The following is a 19,358-nucleotide window of genomic DNA, read 5'->3' as shown; positions in this document are numbered from 1 at the left end:
GGCTTTGACTGCACAGACCTGTACCTGAGAAGCTGGCTGTTAGATAGGGTGATCATCCCTCTCACCTATTTCCAGAAAGCCTGAATTATTCTCTGTCCTGCCAGTCTGGCAATGTAATGACTTTCTCTTCTGAGATATGGGCCCAACATGACTAATCTTTTCCCCCACTAATGAGTGCTCAGAGGGTCTGTATTTACTCGGGATTAAGGGCGCCTGACTTTTCTCATACTTTCCCATCTCTGGGATCAGTTGTGCATGGGGTGACAATCTCTCTGAAGAACACCCCTCTAGGGGCTTTGTGTCCTACAGAAGCTCAAGTCCAGTCAAGACTCAAGGCACAGAATGATTTGGGTGCTTCCTAATTCCTTCCTTTAACCTCCCTATCTCTCTCAAACTCTTGTTCAATGCCAACATCTTTTGCCTGAAGGGTTTCTTATACGTCTTTGTCCAAGTGGGTTTTAATACGTTTTTTTTTTTTTAGTTTATTTAGACAGAGAGAGAGAGAGAGAGAGAGAGCAAGCAGGGAAGGAGCAGAGAGAGAGGAAGAGACAGAATCCCAAGCAGGCTCCATGCTGTCAGTGGAGCACAATCTCACAAACGTTGAGATCATGACCTGAATAGAAATTAGGAGTTGGATGATCAACAGACTGAGCCACCCAGGCGCCCCATAATACATTCTTTTATCCCTTAAAGATGAACACCGTCACCCTAGAACACAAACATCTATGCCTTGCAATAAGGGACAAGTAGCTGAAATTCATGGTCTGGGCAAAGGTCTTAGTGTCGATCAACAGAACTTTCTACAGTTCTATGGATGTGCTGCCCAATACAGCAGACATATGTGGCTACTGAGCACTTGCAATGTGGCTAGAATGATTAAGGAACTAAATTTTTAATTTAATTTAAAATAAAATTCAACTAGCCATACATGGCTAGTGGCTGCCATATTGGACAGAACAGAGCTAGGGCCTTTCCTCCTCTCCACATCTGTCCAATAAGAGACTGTCCATCCAATTTTAGATTAAGACCTGTGGCCCACATTACTCATTTCTTCTAAAAATGGAGGATTTATGATGGTTAATTCATTTTAACACCAAGGAAAATCTACCCTGATACTTCCTGGGTCTGTAGAACAGGTCTTACAGAACCTACCCAAGTTAGAGAAGCTTGAGATCTAGTTCTCACCTCCGCAACCAACCTATTAAAACTCCTCTTCTGACCACTGAGTAACCTGGGCCTGAAAGAGATTAGACGGTGGGTCCATGGTTATACAGCTGGTCCTGACAAGAGCTATGCCAAGAAGTCATGTCTTTGGACTTTCAGACAGAGGCAACTCACTATTCCTTCTGGTGACAGATTAGATCTTTGTTTCTTCTTCCAAGACCAAAGAACCTGCTTCTGAGCTCAGACCTCCATGGATGAAAGGCTCTGCACGAACAGTGACCATTCACTACCCTCGCTGCAGATAAGGTGAACAGGAGCAGTTCACACCTACATTCCATCTCTTGTCATCTGCAAGTTCAGGCCAGAGTGCTTGCCACGACCCAGGCCGATCTCGTTAAAGTATTAAAAGGTAGTAAGCATGCTGCCCTAACAACTTAATCTTATGACTCATTCCATGAATGTTGCGTTAACTTTGGACCGAGTTCCTGTACCCTGTACCATAAAGTCTGACCTACAAAGAGGTATATCCACCACTCAGCACTTTTGGAGATTCCCTGCCAGACAGGGTACAATAGGCATTTCCAATACTCCATCTTTCAAACCAGCCCCAGAACCGTGTCATCCACAATACTGGTTGTGGAAGAACACGCCCCCTACGCTTTGGCGACTCACTGAATCCGGGATGCTGATTCACTTGAGGACATCCCAATCCTATCATGCTTATTTTGGAAAATATTCCCTGTACCACAGTAGAGATCAGAATCTTTTTTTTCCCTGCAAAGAGAAGGAATGTCCCACTCAACGACAGATTAAGAAAATATAGTTTTCACACTGTTTTCACATTGAGCTTTGGGCCAGAGAATGATCCTGTGGTTGAAGAAAGCTCAGCTGTAGGAGTTCAGGTCCTCCTTTCCATATTGTTCTTGGTGGCTTGGATGGCCATGCTGCCTCACATCCCCAGAGGATTCCTGTGCTAGGTTCCAGGAGTAAGGTAAGGGAGGACTAGAAAAAGTGACTGTCCCTGGTCTTAAAGGCTGTTATCTCACACTTTCTTCCCTCCACTTACCTTTGTCAGCCTTTCTGATGCCACATCTGCATTTTTAGGTAATCTTCTCTTTCATTCATTCAGGGACAGAATACCACAGTTTTGACTTCATCAGGAGTTAGATGGAGACAAAGTAAGAATGCCCATTTCATCCCAACATTCCATTACATAGGTGTTTTCCTTTTCTTATTCTTAGCTAGCTCAGCCTGCTCTAGCTCCGTTGGGGGAACTTCAATGGTTGCTCAGCCTTTTACCAATTTGAGTTAGAATGCTGAAAGCTTTGGGGGGGGGGGGGCTGGAATAAAGGTGAAAAAAATTTATAGAAAATATTGGAATAAGTTATCCTACGTAGAGCCCTGTAAGTTTACCCTAAACACCTTTCTTTCTGTTTTTTGTTTTTCGATCAATGATGATAAAAGAACTTCTCTTTTGTGAGGGAACACACTTTCCTAAGCTTTTACAATGCAACAAAATACTATCTTCCAAACTAACTTGGAATGCTCTAAATTTCTAACTTAAAGGCACTATACCTTATATTCACGAGCATACTGCTAATTATTTTACATACCCTGAAAACTAAGAGTCTGTCACTTCAAATTTAATTTTCTTCTCCAGGTTTTATCTCCAGGTTAAGTTTTATATGTTAGACTAGAAATTTTATTAAACATTTTTTTATTGGAGGCTTTGATGGTGGCTCTGAAATTTGAGAAATTGCAAATTTCTCTCTGTATTTCACATATATAATGGACGTGGTACCTAAAACTCCCCGTTAGGTTTAGAAAAGTATTTTCTCCCAGCTATCTGGCTTGATACAGTACACAGAAATAAAAGCCTCTAAAATACTTTAAATCCTTAAGTGAAAATTTGTTATGCATACGTATTCTTTTAATCATTGAAACAACAATTGAAATTTTTGTGGAACTTTGTAAGTTGAGGATGGCATAATTAATAAGAATATGGACTCTGGAGCCTGATTATCTAGATTAGATTTCTGCTTCTGTCCTTAGTTATGTGACTTTAGGCAAGTCACAACTTTCTGTAACTGCTTCACCTCTTCCTTAGGGTTAATGGTGATATCCACTCCATACAGTGTAGTGAACTTCAAAGGATTTGCTGCTTTTGAAGTGCTTAGAACAGTGCTTGGCATACAGGGTGTGCCCAATAAATATGGCCTTGAATCAATATTAGTATCATTGTTGGTAAACTGACATGGATCCATGGGCTGAAAAAAGGTGGCCCCAGAACATAAATGTAATCAGCAGAGAGAAATTTTATACCTAATGTTATTAACTGGAAGATCTTGATGGAGTCTATTCTGCACTTCCTTACTTCTGCTTCCCGTAACAGGAGGTTTGAAATAATACTTTTTGGTCTCTCTGCATCATAGGAGAGTTGCAAGAACAGAACTTGCAGCAAGGTAGGATGCATTCTTTTGAACAGGTCTTTTATAAATAGGACTCATCGTTATTACATTATAACTGCCTTACAACGCCATCATGTATGAATAAGCCTTAGGGGAAAGGTCACATAGTGTTATTTTCATTCTTCAGTAAAGGAGCCTAAACTGGGTTGTCCCCAAATTCTACTCTACAGTCATTATTGTTTCCCCTTTTAGCCATTTATATTCAACCAACAGAAAAGGAGTAATATTTCCCATATAGTTACTCAGAACATAGCAGGAGTCACATCTGATTTTGGAAGGGGACGGAAAGAGCAAGAACCGTACAGAAGAAGCAGGCGTGTGGTGCTAAGCCCTGGGGTGGTGTTGCCCTCAGTGCCAGGCCCTCGGACCAGATCCTCTGGGCCATCACACTTGCACTCTTAGGCACTCTGCCCTGCGCTCACCGCGAGAACTCTCGCATGTTCACATCACGAACCAGCTAAAATATCCCTGACTTAAATATTACGATGCTGTGTGACAAAAAAGGTCTCCTGTCAAACTGCCATTTCACCTGCATCCATTCCATTCTGAACCATAAAAAAAATTGTAAGATTTCACATAGTCCTCCATCAGCTTCTGCTGAGAAAATGCTTGGACTAGACAGATTCCGGATCTGATCTTGGAACAGAAGTAGCTAGAAAAGGAAACTGCCATCTGCGGTCAAGCTCCTTTAAGACATAACTTTGTCGTTTATCTGCAACATCTCTCAAGCAGCTTTCCAGCTTGTAATTTATTCAGAAAGCATTTTCCAGTGACTTAAAATTCTGTAACATTAAGGAATTCCGCCTGCTCATGGCCTCTTTTTTGCCCCTTCAAAGAACACAAGAAGCGGGAATTCCCCGAACATTTGTGGGAATAGCACCACCCATCACGACAACTGGTTCCTCAAATCTCCATCCTGCTTGCTACTGCTCTCCTTCAGCAAGGAGACAAGAAAGAGTTTTTAAGGTAAAGTAGTTCACTTCACATTTCTGGGGGAAGCGTAATGCTGTTTCTTTTGTCTCACTTCCTTGAGAGAGAATAATCCAGGTTTCTTCCTCTTCCTTCCTTTAAATAAATACAAAAGCATTCACTGATCCCAGAGCCTTAACTTTGGCTTGGAATTTAAGTATAATAATGATCAAGGGACGGATTGTCCTATAAGGAAACAAACAAAAAAAGACATGAGCTTTCTCTACTTCTTCTCATAAATCTTCTCAAGAATGAAACCAAATAGTGACTGTTTGGCCTTTGATACTTTTATTGGATCGGTAACAATTTTCTGTGTCTCAACTAAAGTAGCTAAATTCTAACACTTACGTATTTAAAATGTACACTCTCCATTTCAGCACAAATGTTAACACAGTTGAACACAGCACAGTGCCATGAATAAATGAACTTCCAGAGGAAAATGTACAGCTTGTTTTGGTGAAAAAATAGTCCTGTGAATAATCTACTGCCAAGTTATTGGATTGTTTAACATGCCACTTCCTTCTTCATTTAAACTGTTACGAGATCACTTCAGTTTTTCTCAACAGCCCTAGGATCAAAATTTTGTGTGATCAAAGTAAAGCTGTTTTTATTATCAAACTGAATACTTCATGGAAACAGATAGAAATTCATGATTTATAAAACATATTTGTACACACACACAGCTCTTAAAGTTTACAGATTGAGAGGTTGGTATTTTAGAGCAATGATTTTGTTAACTGCAAAAGGTAAGCACTACATATTAATGTTACACTAAAGGCAAAGCTAGCTACATGCATGTGCTAGACAATTCTGAGTTTTTAAAGGGAACAAGGAAGCCAATTTAGTTCATCTACTTAACACCCCTATTCTTCATATTATTTCCTAGCAAACATTTTCTTACTGAACTTTCTATATTTTATCCTTCTAGCTTTAGCAAAAGGAAAACAGTACGATAAATAAAAATTTTTATTTCTGGAATCTGACTTTAAACAACATGTTAAAGGGAAAGTAATGCCAAAAGAATTAGTACATCACTTTATAAGTTTAATCATTCTTTTTTGAAACCTGGTAAAATTCCCATTGTCCACTCTACGTGTTGTGATTCCCTACCACTACCCAACTTCCACTGGAAGCAAATTACAAGCAAAATTTTTATTTGGGAAACTCGTCCTGGCTCATGTGATTATATAGAAAGAAGTTGAGGACTTACCTTTTGTCAACACTCAGACTACTTAAAAGCAACATGTCTTCTAATTATAATAAAATTACTTAACAAAGTTATTACTCTAAATGTCTAGTGAGAGGGTATCTTAAATCCATATTCCAAAATGTTTTAAGACTCAGAAACTATTATCCTACAGAAATCACCCTGATGTATTTTCCCATGGACTCATTCCTCTGATTTCTTATTACCAGGTTACCCCACACAAGCTCCATATTCCTAGCTCCTCTTTCTATAGTCAAAATGGTTCTTTACTACTAAAGGGAGAAGAAAAGCTAAGTTTTAACTTGAAGAGAAAAGAGAGAAAATACTCGAGATGTTTGTATTTCACAGGATGTTAGTATCTGAAAAAGAAAGCTAATTGCACTTATTCCACCTCTGGTACCATTTCCACGAGCCAAGATGGATGATGGACTTTAAGGGCATGGGTCTCTAATATTTCATCCCAGCTTCCTAGGCAGTTTGTCACATTTCTGCCCAAACAGAACATGCGAGGGATCCTTTGCTGAGAATCGACATCTCGATCACAAGCCACTCTCTGGGATTTTTACTCCAAAAGTCTGGTTTGATGAGAGGAATGCTCGCTCTTCTGACTCCAGTCGTGATAAGTCGCCGAGGCAACCAATGCCCAGACCACACGCCCTTGTGAGACACCTTCATTCTGGCTCCTCTCCATTCCATCCTGCGGATAAGCGGAGGCTGGAGCAACGTGACAATAGACCCCATGTCAAACTGGACATTCTGGGCCACCCGCTGGGCTGTGCCAGGAGCAGACAGCATTAAGTACGCAGCGTTCTTGCTGAAGAGGCTTAGCCTGAATCTGAGCACGAGGTAGGGATCAGACAACTGCAGAATTTCGTCCATCGAACAAGACAGCGGGCCTGTCTTTCTTCAAACAGCCAGTGTCCACAGCACAAATAAGACGACAAAAAGGAGAAGAGATATCTTGGGTTCCAAAGGACTCAGAAGATTGTGCTATCGTAATTTTGTAGTCCTTTCGAACCCCAAACATCTCCTCACCTTTCTGTGGCTGTCTCTGGTGGTGGTGACACTTCCTTGTCTGTAGGGGACAGGCCAGATGTCTGGCTTGATGGTCTACATCCTGAAGGTGTCTGATCACTTCCTCCTGATTAAATTCAGGCTAACCTTTTTCCCGGGCGTTCCTTCGTGAATGCTGTGTGTCCCAGCCCCGCCCACCCAAAGACCCAGAGCCTCCAGTGTGCCATCACCATCATTGTGAGAGCAGCACTGGTTGCCTTCTATGGGGGGCCTATCAGATGGTTCATGGTCTTCTGTTTGGGTGTGACATCTGAGAATGTGCGAAGATGCTGTCTCTAAAGTCTGTCTCTACAATGTTACCATCTTTTAGTGATCCCTGCAGTGTGTCACAACCGTATCTGTTTGTATGTTGGAAAAACTCTAGTTGTATCATCCTTGTGTATGTGTATTTGCTGGCATTGTGCTGTGGAAAAGAACACTCCCTCCCTGTTCTATATCATTGAAGTGTTTATTTTGACAATCACTGGGGACTGGTGAATTGCGTTTCCTTCAGGGCTCCAATCCATCACCATTGTGATGTAAATGTTCTTGGTTCTCTTCTGGTATTTAAGGCTGAGTCTCTGTATCTTTTAGGCTAAATTTCTTTCCCCTCCGGGCAAGAGTACATATGTGTGTCTGGATGTGCATTAAAATATATTGCCTTGCTTTGTATGTTTGGTCGGGATGTAGACTGTAAATTGGTTTTCTCTCCATGGGATATAAATTGGCTTCTTTTGGTGGTGGGGAAGGTGTATGCAGCATCAGAGATTTTGCTCTTTTTCTCGAAAATCTATTAGTTCTAGGGGTGCCTGGGTGGCTCAGTCAGTTAAGCGTCCACCTTTGGCTCAGTTAACGATCTCGCCATTCGTGATTCGAACCTCGATTCGAGGCGTCTACTGCCAGCACAGAGCCTGCTTAGCACAAAGCCCACTTCATATCCTCTGTCCTCCTCCCTCTGGCCTTCCCCCATGCACGTTCTCATTCTCCCTCAAAAATAAACATTAAAAAATAAACAAAATTTATATCTGTGAGGGTGGGTCTTAGCATTGTCTCTTCCCCTCTGCCTCTCCCAGGTATCTATGACTCCCTCTCTGCTCCTCTCTCAATATCTTTTATTCATTTCCATTCTGTTTGATGCTTTCATTTCTATACTCAGTGTTTCCTATGATTTGGGACAAATGTTGCCCTTATGACCCTTGTCGATCAGCCTCTTTATCAGAGAATTTCCTTTCTTCAGGGTTTTCCTAGTTCTACTAATTCTGGTTTCTCATTTCTTATTTCTTGCCCATTTCTCTTTTAAGTTGTGTTTTTTTTAAAGAAGAACTTTTTTTTTTTTTGTTTTTAAATGTTTTACTTATTTTAGAGAGAGTACAGGTGGGGAAGGGCCAGGGAGAAGAAGACAGAGGATCCAAAGCAGGCTCTGTGCTGACAGCTGCGAGCCCGATGTGGGGCTTGACCTCATGAACCATGATATCATGACCTCAGCCCAAGTCAGACACTCAACTGACTTAGCCAACCCAGGTGCCCCTTGAGTTGTGTGTTTCTTAAGTGACGGTTCATATTCTTCATATCTACAAATGCTTCGTTAGGTACATTAAATTCAGGCCAGAATGTCATTTTTTATAGTTTTCCTGGGTTTTGTGATGGCTGTAAGCTGAAATCTTTGACTGTTTCTGTTTCTGTTACCTTGGAATACATGTCTGCTATGCCACTTTCCCTTTCACGTGTCTGGGCTTTCTGGAAGGAGCAACAAAGTTCCCTGTAGGAACGAGTGAGTGCTCTGAGTGGCTTAGTGGACACCAGTGTCTGGATCTCTCTCTTTGGTGCAGTCATTCTAACAGATGTAAAGGTCTGAGGAGAGGCGGGGTGTGCCTTCTGCTCTTAGGATCCTGGCTTCTCCCAGTAGTACCTTTCACATCTACCAGTCGCTTCATTCTTTCTCTTCACCACAAGCCTCCACAGGATGCTACCTTCACCCAGGTCTGCCCCCTTGCAGTGGTGACTGTGCCTCCCCCAGAGCCCCTCCTCTGGCGCTCCACATCTTGCCACTTTCCTTCCAATCCCAGGAGCCCAAGCTGTCCTCAGCAGGCCTCAGGCACATTCTGAGCTATCCCCACTCTCTTTCTGCCATCATTCACCTGGGTTCCCTCCTGAAAAGCCCTCCCTACTGTCCTCTCCTCTAAGTGCATGGGCTGTGCTGACCCCTCTGAGGCCTCTGGCTCCCACACCTGGCTCAATGCCAACCAGCTGGAGTCCACAGTATTCTCCGGCCCCTGGCTATTTAGGGGCCAGGTAATGAGTGGTGTTACTGACTCTCTAGGTTAATCCCTCAGCTTGGAAGTATGTGTTGAGAGATTCAGCTGTCCTTATCCTGGGAAGGCCTGTGTGATAAAGATCCTTCTTTCTCAGATGCATTTCCCAGTCTCATTGTTATTTTGAATGAAGGTCTAAGAATGTTCAAAATTATCACTCCTAATTTCCTCATGGCATTTTATTGCTCTTTTCTCAACTACCAGGCAGTATTAAATGTATGCTTACAATACTCATGCACTTGCAGGAGAAAAGGGAAAACATTTTATCAAACTTCTGAAGTATTGCCCAATATAATTAGTTTGGCAGGTGGGGAAAATCCCTGGATAAAAGATGAATTTGGAATGTAGGTTGTGATTCAGCTGTTTCTCCAATGCTGGTCCCTGTGCAGGGAGGATGGGGCACGGCAGCACTCCTGCAGCTCCCCTGTGGAAATCACAGCCCACACACACTGATCCCACGTTCCCACCAGAACCTGCACCGGGGACGGGCTGTGCATAATGGAGACGCTGCCTTCATTCATCTCCGCCCATCCTCATAGCCTCTCAAGGCCCAGGCTTAATGCAAGGCCATGTCACACACATCACCCTCCTGAGACGCGTCTTAACCTGTCCCATCCCTGCCCCATGGAAACCCAGACCTGGCTGTCAGTGTCTCTGACACAGAGCTCTGCAGGGTTACCAGGGTGCCAGGCAGCCAAGTGAAGAGCCGCCATGGGAACCCTAGTGAGAACAGAAATTGTCTGGGACCTCTCAGCCCTGATTGCTTTTCATGGAGCGTCTCCTGGAGACCTTGAGCTCCTGGAGGGACTGGATGAGCCCTGGCTCTGCTCACACCACAAAGTGCACTGACAGGGTAGGAGCTGGCAGTCCTGCAGGGTCACAGGGGTCTTTGGGGCATCTCATAACTGTTCTCTTTACATTTATAACTGTTTCAAATAATTTGGTACAAAAGCAAAGAGGAAAGGGTGAGCACCATCCCTATTTAGTCCCTGATAGGACCGAGTGGAGAGCAGAGGACAGAGCCTGAGCTGATGAGGGTCTGATGTCCCACTGCGCACTGGCCGGGGGTCTTGGGAAAGTGGAGTGACCTTGCTGAGTCTCAGCACTCTCTGCTCTCATAGGACATGCACACCTGTGGGGAGTGTCCCTGTGAGGACTGAATGGATTCCCACACACAGCTTGCTGGTAAGCACCTTGTGATCAATTTTGTTTTCTGCAAATAAGGTGGAGAAAGAGTTCCATTAAGCAGATTCCTCTCCACAAATGCTCACTCATGTAGCACAGGACAGAAATATAAGCAGAGTAATAACAGGTAATTGTGAGAGAAGTCATTCAGGACGGATTCAGTAGAGCCCTGGAAAAAATCACTGGGATTGCTTTCTTGAGCAAATAAATCTCCCTGATATGACAGGCCATCATCACAATATCCTAAGACAGATCTACACACACAGAAAATGTATCCCTTTTCCCAGAGATCCTGGGGAAGGACCTGGCTGCTTCCTAGAGCATTGCTGCAATGTTCAGGCTTTTTGCATCTGAATTGCCGAAGGTTAATGGTTTTGAGGAATCAGCCATTGAGATTAAACTGACGATTGGAATCTACACACCATCAAATCAAAATAATCTTCAAAGCTGCAGAGAACCTGGGGCTGTTCATGGGGTCGGGAAGTTCCAGGGCCCTGCCTTGCTGCAGAGAAACATACAACGTATGATAGACGTAGTCCTGTCCTGGTTCTCAGCTGACTTGAGACAAGAAGAAAAGGAAGAGACAGACCAGGTAGAGACAGTGAACCTCGATTGTGACACTTCCTATGATATAGAAAAGGCTTCCAACAGCCTTAGGTGGCCATAGATATTCAGAAACATGGTTCAAGGATGGAAATCAGAGCCTGGCAAGAGAGATAAGAGATTAATTCAAAATTTGGGGGTCTGATAGCGAACTCCTGTGCTTGGGGTAGAGAGGTATAGGAGTCTGGCAGGACCACCTTCAGAGCAGTGATGGGTGGTGGCTCAGACATAAAAGTGCCATGGCTTAGACATGAATCGAACAAAGCTCACTGACTCATGGAATGTCTTACTTCAAACTCAATCCTAGAGCCTGGATGGAAACTGTCTGTGAGTACATGGTCCACTTCTGCAGATTAAATCTCTTGGTCTACACAGGGTGTGTGCAAGAAAGATTATGGACACTACCTGGGGAACCGGGTGGAGTTTCATCCCCTTTGGAATGGGAGCATTCACAGGCTACATCCAGAGCAGAGCTGAATTCCTGTTCATCAGATGGGAATGTGCCATCCCTGTAAGGCTGGTAGCAGCCACGCCCTTCTTGGCCAATGGAAGGAGTCAAAACACATTCATTCAGCGTGTCCTGGAGGACTTCCTTCTTTTCAGCTTCCGGAAGCTCCATGCTGTGCCAGGTGGAGCAAGAATGACAAAAGATGAAACCAGGAGGGTCAGACACCATGGTTGCTTCCTAGCTGGTGTTGATGGGAGGCAAGGGAGTGGTCGCAGAAAGCAAAGTAGCTGTCCCCTTGGAGGGAAAAATCTTTCCTCCTGTATGAGGAGTAGAGAGAGACAGAACAGCAGATACTCTGTGTACCGGCCTCAGAAGCAGGTGACGGAGGAGGAGACTAACCTCTCCCTGTGTGTGAAAGTCATGACTCCCAGGACATAGCATATAGTGGCTTCAATCCTTCTGTTTACATTGCATTGACTTTCACATGGAGTGTCCAAGTAAATAAAGTTCCTGAGGCCTTACGGACTCTTAGATATTCTGACTACAGGGACCATTTTCTCAACATGTGATATAACATGAATTTATTCTTCAATTTCCACTCTTGCTATCAAAAAACCTGCCAGCATGATGATGCCAAACAGACATAATGCTGATATGCATCTCACCTGGGTCTTACCCACGCAGGAGAGAACACCTGATTACAAGAATCCCTGGGTGGGTCAGTTCATGTGTGTCCACTGTCTGTATTTCTTACTCTCTCTCCTGTTGAGTAACCTAGAGACCTACACAACTACCACGTGAACATAGATGATATGTTTCAAAGGGATATTCTGCCATTGCTGAATGGATGGAATAGTTGTATGCAGTACTTTCTGTTTCTCCCTGGATCTAAGGTCTCCAGGTGCCACTAGAAAAATTCACAGCCCAGAAATCCTCAAGAGTTACCTGGGGCATATTGGGGGTTGTCCATTTCCTTCCTCAAGACCATTTTGATTTTCTGCAAGTAAGTTCAGAGATAGCAGGTCACATATAGATGTTCTCATCTACAGATAACCAGGGCTACCTGGGAATAGTCATCTTTAGGTTCTCTTTCGGAAGGGTTTGTATAACTTCCCTCTGGAGCCCCCAGTGTAATTGGCTTTGCCGTCAGGGGCACTGTAAGTGCACTCATGGAGCTCACCTAATTTAGGTGCCAAGTTGTCTGGATAAGCAGATTTGTTATAGAAGAGAGAAATGAATGGGGTACATAGAGGAGCAAAACAGAGGTACTATTTTATTGTTTCTAAGAGTATAAAAGTCATTGTGTTCATCAACCACAAGGAACCAGAAAGCAAGGAATTTAGCCCCAGGCCCCTTCCTTCTCCTCATAAACTTGCTTTACTCCCTCCTACTTTAGTTCTTGATCTACAATTTGAGGATAAAATTGCCCACTTCTACAATTGTAGGAACATGGGCAATATTTACATTATTTTTGATGAGAAGAAAGAATATTGAAATCTGGAAAGCATTTAACTTAGAGGAGATGGGTCATCACTGGTCATTATGGAGAGGATGACCCTGTAAGACTTAGGGAAGTTGCCTCTGTTTCTCCAGCTGGCCAAGACATAGTGGGTAGCAGCTACAGATACCAGCCGTTTCCTCTGGAGACCTTGGCAGTGTTGACTTCTTTGGACCAACACAGAACCCAGGTGTCTGTTGTATCCCAGGAGGCTGAAATCTGGCTGAGGCCCTGGGTCATTGGGCAGGACAGGTCACCCAGCTGTTGGAAAACACAGAGGCAGACCAGGACAATCACCGAGGTCATCGCCAGGCAGCTTTGGCCATTTCCTCCAAGGAACCCACCACCACTACACTTCTCATGACTTCCTGTTGACTAGACTGAGAGCCCCAGGACAGTTGGGAGAATGTGTTATTCACCACTGTATTCAGGGTTCCTAGCACCGAGCCAAGCACTGAGGAGGCCCTCAGGGACTTCCTTTCACTGATCAAATACAAGTTGCTGCCAATCTCTGACCATCTCAACTCCATTCCAGTCACAAATGTCCACTCAGGGGTCCCCTGCTTTCTCCCAAGAGGTAGCGAATCCCCTCCCTCAGAGAGGAACCTGCCCTACCCTCTCCATGTCCCAGGACACTGCCCTGTGGTGAGCTCTGATGAAGACGGGGTTCTCCTCGGGGATTCCTCTCAATGGCTCACTCTGTCATTGGGAAGAGATGTCCTGGGCCTGGACCCCCACTCCAATCCTCTGCTCTGTCACAACACAACACTCCAGTTTAGGAGAGCTACCACATTGTATTTGCATCGTTCTCCCACTGCTTTGTCCTCCTCGGGAAATCGTACTGATTTCCAAGTTCTGAACACAGCCTCAGGAAAATGAAGCACTCAACCAATAGTCAAGAAAATCACTGGTCAACAGATATTATGTGTAAAGCCTTCCACACTCCTGACCAGAAATTCAGAAGAATATTATTACCATTACGACTTCAGATCCAAGGGTCCGCTTCCCTGGCCCCTCCTGGCCTTAGGGCAAAACGATTTGTGGTAGGAATGGACATCTCCAAATCTGATCCAAACGCCATTGATCCCTCCAAACCCACACTTCCTTAGAGGCCATCCACTGTCAGGGCAGCTCCAACGTCGAAGCTCGGGGACTGGGGCAGAGCCTCATGGTCACACCATCCTACCCTTAGCAACGGTGCTTCCCGGCAGTGCAAACCAACCCCCGTCCGTCCTGTGGGGCTCCCTGGCAGGTGCACCGTTCACTGTGGAGTACGTTACACCCCCAGTCCTCACTGCTCGCCTCAGGCTGCTCCTTGCAGGGTTGGATGCTATTGTACGCATTCCTCAGTTTCTCCAGATTGTTCTGAGCTCAACTTGCCCGTATCCTCAGGTCCTTGGGCAACCACTGTTCCACCATTACCTTTGTCCTTCTCCGGGTTATTCTCATGCTCCACACCTGCTGATTTTCTGTCTTCCATTGGCTCCCTCGGTCCTCTGTTTCCAGTGTGGGCTCAGCCGGGCTCCTGCAGGAGACACACAGACAAGGGACCAAGTCAGGTCTCAGCCACAGTCCCCAGGACACGTTTAACAGGCACCTCAGTCCCTCGTGCTCTCAGAGAGACTGAGCGGCAAGGGACTTTGGAGAAGTTGAATAACAACCTTATGTTGCAGACGAAGAAACTGAGGCCCAGAGAGATGAGATTTTCCCAAACTCCCTCATCGCTTGATGGCAGCAGACACACCACACAGGCCTTGGTTACAAGCTTCCCTGTGGAGTCATACCCTCCAGGAACCCACATCTGAAATTCAGGGGACACTGAAATTAAAAGTTCAACTTACAGGGGCACCTGGGTGGCCCAGGTGGTTAAGGGTCCACCTTCTGGTTTCAACTCAGGTCATGATCTCATGGTTTGTGAGTTTGGGCCCCACATCTGGATCTGCACTGACAGCTTGGAGCCTGCTTGGGATTCTCTCTCTCCCCATCTCTCTCTGCCCCTCCCCTGCTCATGCTCTCTCTCTCTCAAAATAATTAAATAAAAGTTTTAAAAAATGTTTTAAAAGCTCAACTTAAAAATAAATTAATTAGTAAATTTCAGAGGACTTTGGATCAAATGTAGATATTTCCACTGTTAAAAATACCAGAAGGGCCTTTCTGGGGACAAATCTTTTATCCCAGTTCTATAGTTCTGTTATTTACATTCACTTTAGTTTTTTTAAAAATGTTTATTTATTCATTTTTGAGAGAGAGCACAAGCGAGGGAGGGGCAGAGAGAAAGAACGAGACAGAGAATTCCAAGAAGGGTTCAGGCTCTGAGCTGTGAGCACAGGGCCTGACATGGGGAGCCTGATGAGGGGAGCCAGACGCAGGGCTTGAACCCACGAGCCGTGAGATCATGACCTAAGTCAAAGTTGTATGCTCAAGTGACTGAGCCACCCAGACACCCCTATATTCTCTTTTAAATCTCTGGCTCATAGATTAGGATCACAGAACACAAAAAGTATTAAATAATACTTATCATAATCACAAATAAAATGTACTTATGTGATTATCTATAAAAACCTGTCTCCTGGGGTGCCTGGGTGGCTCAGTCAGTTAAGCCCCTGACTCTTGATTTAGGCTCAGGTCATGATCTCATTTTTCTTGAGACCAAGCCCCGAGCTAGGCTCTGTGCTGACAGTGAGGGGCCTGCTTGAGATTCTCTCTCTCCCTCTCTCTCATATGCACGCTCATATGCACACATGTATGAGAGCTTTCTCTCTCTCTCTCTCAAACATTAAAAAGTATCCAGATATATATATCTAAAGATAGATAGACAGATAGATAGATCTGGCTCTTGTGCGGTTTTATTTTCCTGACAGCGGGCGCTCTGTCTGCCTTGTTCACCCCATCTCTGCAGCGCCTCCATTAAGAACCTGCCAGGGAAAACGTTCAGTAAATACTTGTCAAGCTGATAAATAACATTTACCAGGAATAACTACCTTTTACCGATCTCTAGTTCCAAACACATTTCCAAAGAAACCCTATCCCGGATCTGTGCCAAAGCAATAAAAGTACAGAATTAAAAAAGCATTCCAGGATTCCAAAACCAGCTTTACCACACGTCACATACACTTTGGTGGATGATTTTATTTATTATCTTTTAGAGCACCTTTTCCTCATGTAAAATAGAGAACGTATACTGTAAATAGAAGGCAGCATCAACCACTCGGGTGCTGGATGTGAAATGTGACATCGTGCAGCAGACAGGGCTCCAGTCCTTGGGCACCAGCTGTGGGGCTGAAGATCACCTACATCAGAGTCACTGTGGTGCCTGTTCAAATCCCATGGGGATAAGAAGCTGCATCTCAGACAAAAATTCCAAGGAGATTCCCAGGTAAGGAAGAAGCCCATTAGTAAACAATGAGCATAAGATGCAGACTCTGAAAGCCCCAGTGCTCACCAGGGGCTGACTCAGCTTTGAGCAGATCAAGTCCCTCATTCAAGATGGCTTTCAATGGGAAATGGGGACATTTCTGGGAAGTGGGTCCTGCTTCCGTGATCTGGGCTTTTAGCACCTCCACTGCCCTATAGTTTCCTCCTCTGTTCCATTCGCTGGGGGATGTCAGCCCTCATGGAGGTCATTTCTTTATGAAGACCTCTGTCCTTTTATGCTCTTCCTGGAGTAGGAGACAGCAGAGATCAGTTCTGGGACCCCACAGATCTAGGCTTCCTCCTAAGCCACCTGGGTAAGTGGAAACAATCATGACAGATGGAAATCAGATCAGGGAAGAGGACCCCAGAGGAGGGAGATGGTGAGGGCAGCCCCTCACGAGAGACAGAGCCAACATTTCGTCTACGAAATCACATCACAGCAAGCTGACGCCTGGATTTCAGACTTGGGAGATTCTGAGCACAGAACCCACACACATTATTCTAGACTTCGGAATCTACAGGACTGCGATATAACAAATGTATGTTGTTTTAAACCACTCTTTCTGTAATCTGCTCACATGCATCAATAACCAACTAATTCAGACGTCTATCTCTATATCTCTATTTTCCTGATTTTTTTTAATTTTCAGAAACATGTATGCTAATTCCTATAAGAGAAAAAAATCAAAGAAGTGCAGTAAAAATCTTATGCTCACTTTCACATGACTCTTCCCAAGCCCTTTTAAAATAAAGGACACTGTGAAGGGCATTTCGGGTGCTGGAGAAATGTCTCTCCAATGTTACTAACCAAACTTCTTTACGAATAAAGATGGTATAATACTTAGCTTCAGGTAACATTATCTGTGATTTCAGCATTTATCACCATTTCCGCAGCACATAGTTTTTGTTATTGTTGTTTTGTTTTGCTTTTTTAGTTCTTGTTCTCCTGATCTACCAGACAAGATTTTATAGCAAGTACCACTTACTCGAACAGGCAAACCATTTCAAGGAGAGCAGTAGAACAGCTAATAGGTTAAGTTCCCCCAAACAAAGTCCCTATGATGCAATCTCTCTTCTAGTTATCACCAAAGAAAATGATCCATTGTATAAAGTCGCAATATAATAAACATTTAAATTTAATGATGTCTGTTTTCCAAATTGTTCTTGTGTTTAGGTATAGGCATGGTGAGTAGGGATTAGGGACTGACTGCAAAGAGGCTGGAAGGGATTTGGGGAGGCAAAGAAATTGTTCTAAAACTGGACTCTGGTGACAGACAACCTTATAAATATACTAAAATCATTGAATTGTACATTTACAATTTTGTAATATTGTGTAAGGGTTCTCCAGAAAAACACAACCAATAGAGATGTATTATGAGGAACTGGTTTGTGCAGTTAGGAAGGCTAAGAGCCCCCATGATCTGCCATTTGCAAGCTTGAGACCCAGAAAGCCAGTGGTGTACTTTCAGTCTGTCCAAATGCCTGAGAACCAAGGGAGTCAATGGTATAGATCCCAATCTAGGGGCAGGAGAAGCTGATGTGCCAGCTCAAGCAGAAAGGCAAAATGGAAAAAGGATCAATCTTTCCACTTTTTGTTTCGTTCAGGTCCTCAAATAATTGGATGATGCCACCCATATGATAGGAGGCAACACTGAGTCCATTGATTCAAATGCCAGTCTCATCCCAAACACCCTCACAAACACACCCAGAAATAGTGTTTAATCTGAGCACCCCTTGACTCAGCCAAGTTGACAAATAATATTAACCATCACATATATGTTATTTACTCAAAAAAAAAAAATCAAACTAGGTTTCTACTCCAACATGAAAAGAAGTTGGAAGTCACCACTCTCATCCTTACAATAAAAAATGCACATGAAACTGAAAATTAACAACTCTTCTTAGACCAGAGAAGTGAGGTCATAGGGTACGTGACCCCAAAAACTAGAGGGACAAGCTAATTCAGGAAATCACAGCTTATTGGAACAGCTTACTGGAGTCAGCAACTGATAGAAATCTTCAAGTTGCTGGAAGCTGAGTGTGGAATAGCTTGAGAGTTTAAAACTCCCAGGGCTCCACATTTTGTGAGGTTTTACCTCCATGAACCTATGCAGGTTCTTGTGCTGAAGTAGAAAAATCCCCAAAGGATCGACACTACCAACTTCAAGTCTTGCTATAAATCTACAGTAATCAAAACAGTATGGAATTGGTGAAAACGCAGACAAACAAATCCATAGAACACAATCAGAAGTAGGTCTACGTAAATAGAGTCAACTGATCTTGGACAAAGGAGAAAAAGCAATTTGATGGAGAATGTATAGTGATAGCCTTTTCAATAAATGGTGCTGGAGAAACTGGACATCTACATGCTAGGGGGAAAAAAAGAATCTAGACAGAAACCTTACACTTTTCACAAAATAGATCATAGACCTAAATGTAAGGTGTAAAACTATAAAACTTCTAGAATACAGCATTGGAGAAAATCTAAGTGGCTTTAGGTTTGGTGATGACTTTTTAGCTGTAACACCAAAGGCTCAATCCATGAAACAAGAACTTGATTAAGTTGGATTTCAATAAAATCAAAATTTTCCACTCTATGAAAGACACCATCCAGCTAATTAAAGACAAGACATAGACTGTGATAAAATCTTTACAAAATGTGTATCTGATGAAGGACTGGTATCCAAAACATACAAAGAACTCTTAAAACTCAACAGTAAGAAAGCAAATGACTCAATTAAAAATGGGCAATGGATCTAAGCAGATACCTCATCAGAAAAGATATACAGATGGCAAAGAAGCCTATGAAAGATTCTCAGAATCATCTGTCATTAGAGAATTTAAATTAAAACAACAATGAAGGGCACCTGGGTGACTCAGTTGGTTAAGTGTCTGACTCTTGATTTTGGCACAGATCATGATCTCAGGGTTGATAGGATGGAGCCTCCTCAGAGGGCTCCTTGCTGACAGCGTGGATCTGCTTGGGATCCTCTCTCCCTCTCTCTGCCCCTCCCCCCACCCTCAAAATAAGTAAATT

At 43.7% G+C, this 19,358-nt stretch overlaps 1 protein-coding gene across 1 annotated transcript in view; it reads right to left on the bottom strand.

Annotated features, from left to right (window-relative positions):
• The window catches only part of LOC124514262 (myomegalin-like), a 59,400-nt gene that overhangs the window by 39,644 nt on the left and 398 nt on the right, over window positions 1-19,358 (bottom strand). The window lies entirely within an intron of this gene.

The sequence above is a fragment of the Lynx rufus genome, unplaced genomic scaffold (genome assembly GCF_022079265.1).
Source record: "Lynx rufus isolate CCGP_SWC_20201006 ecotype Redwood Valley unplaced genomic scaffold, mLynRuf1.p SCAF_2, whole genome shotgun sequence".
Taxonomy (NCBI): domain Eukaryota; kingdom Metazoa; phylum Chordata; class Mammalia; order Carnivora; family Felidae; genus Lynx; species Lynx rufus.
This window is presented reverse-complemented; position numbering and strand designations above follow the sequence as displayed.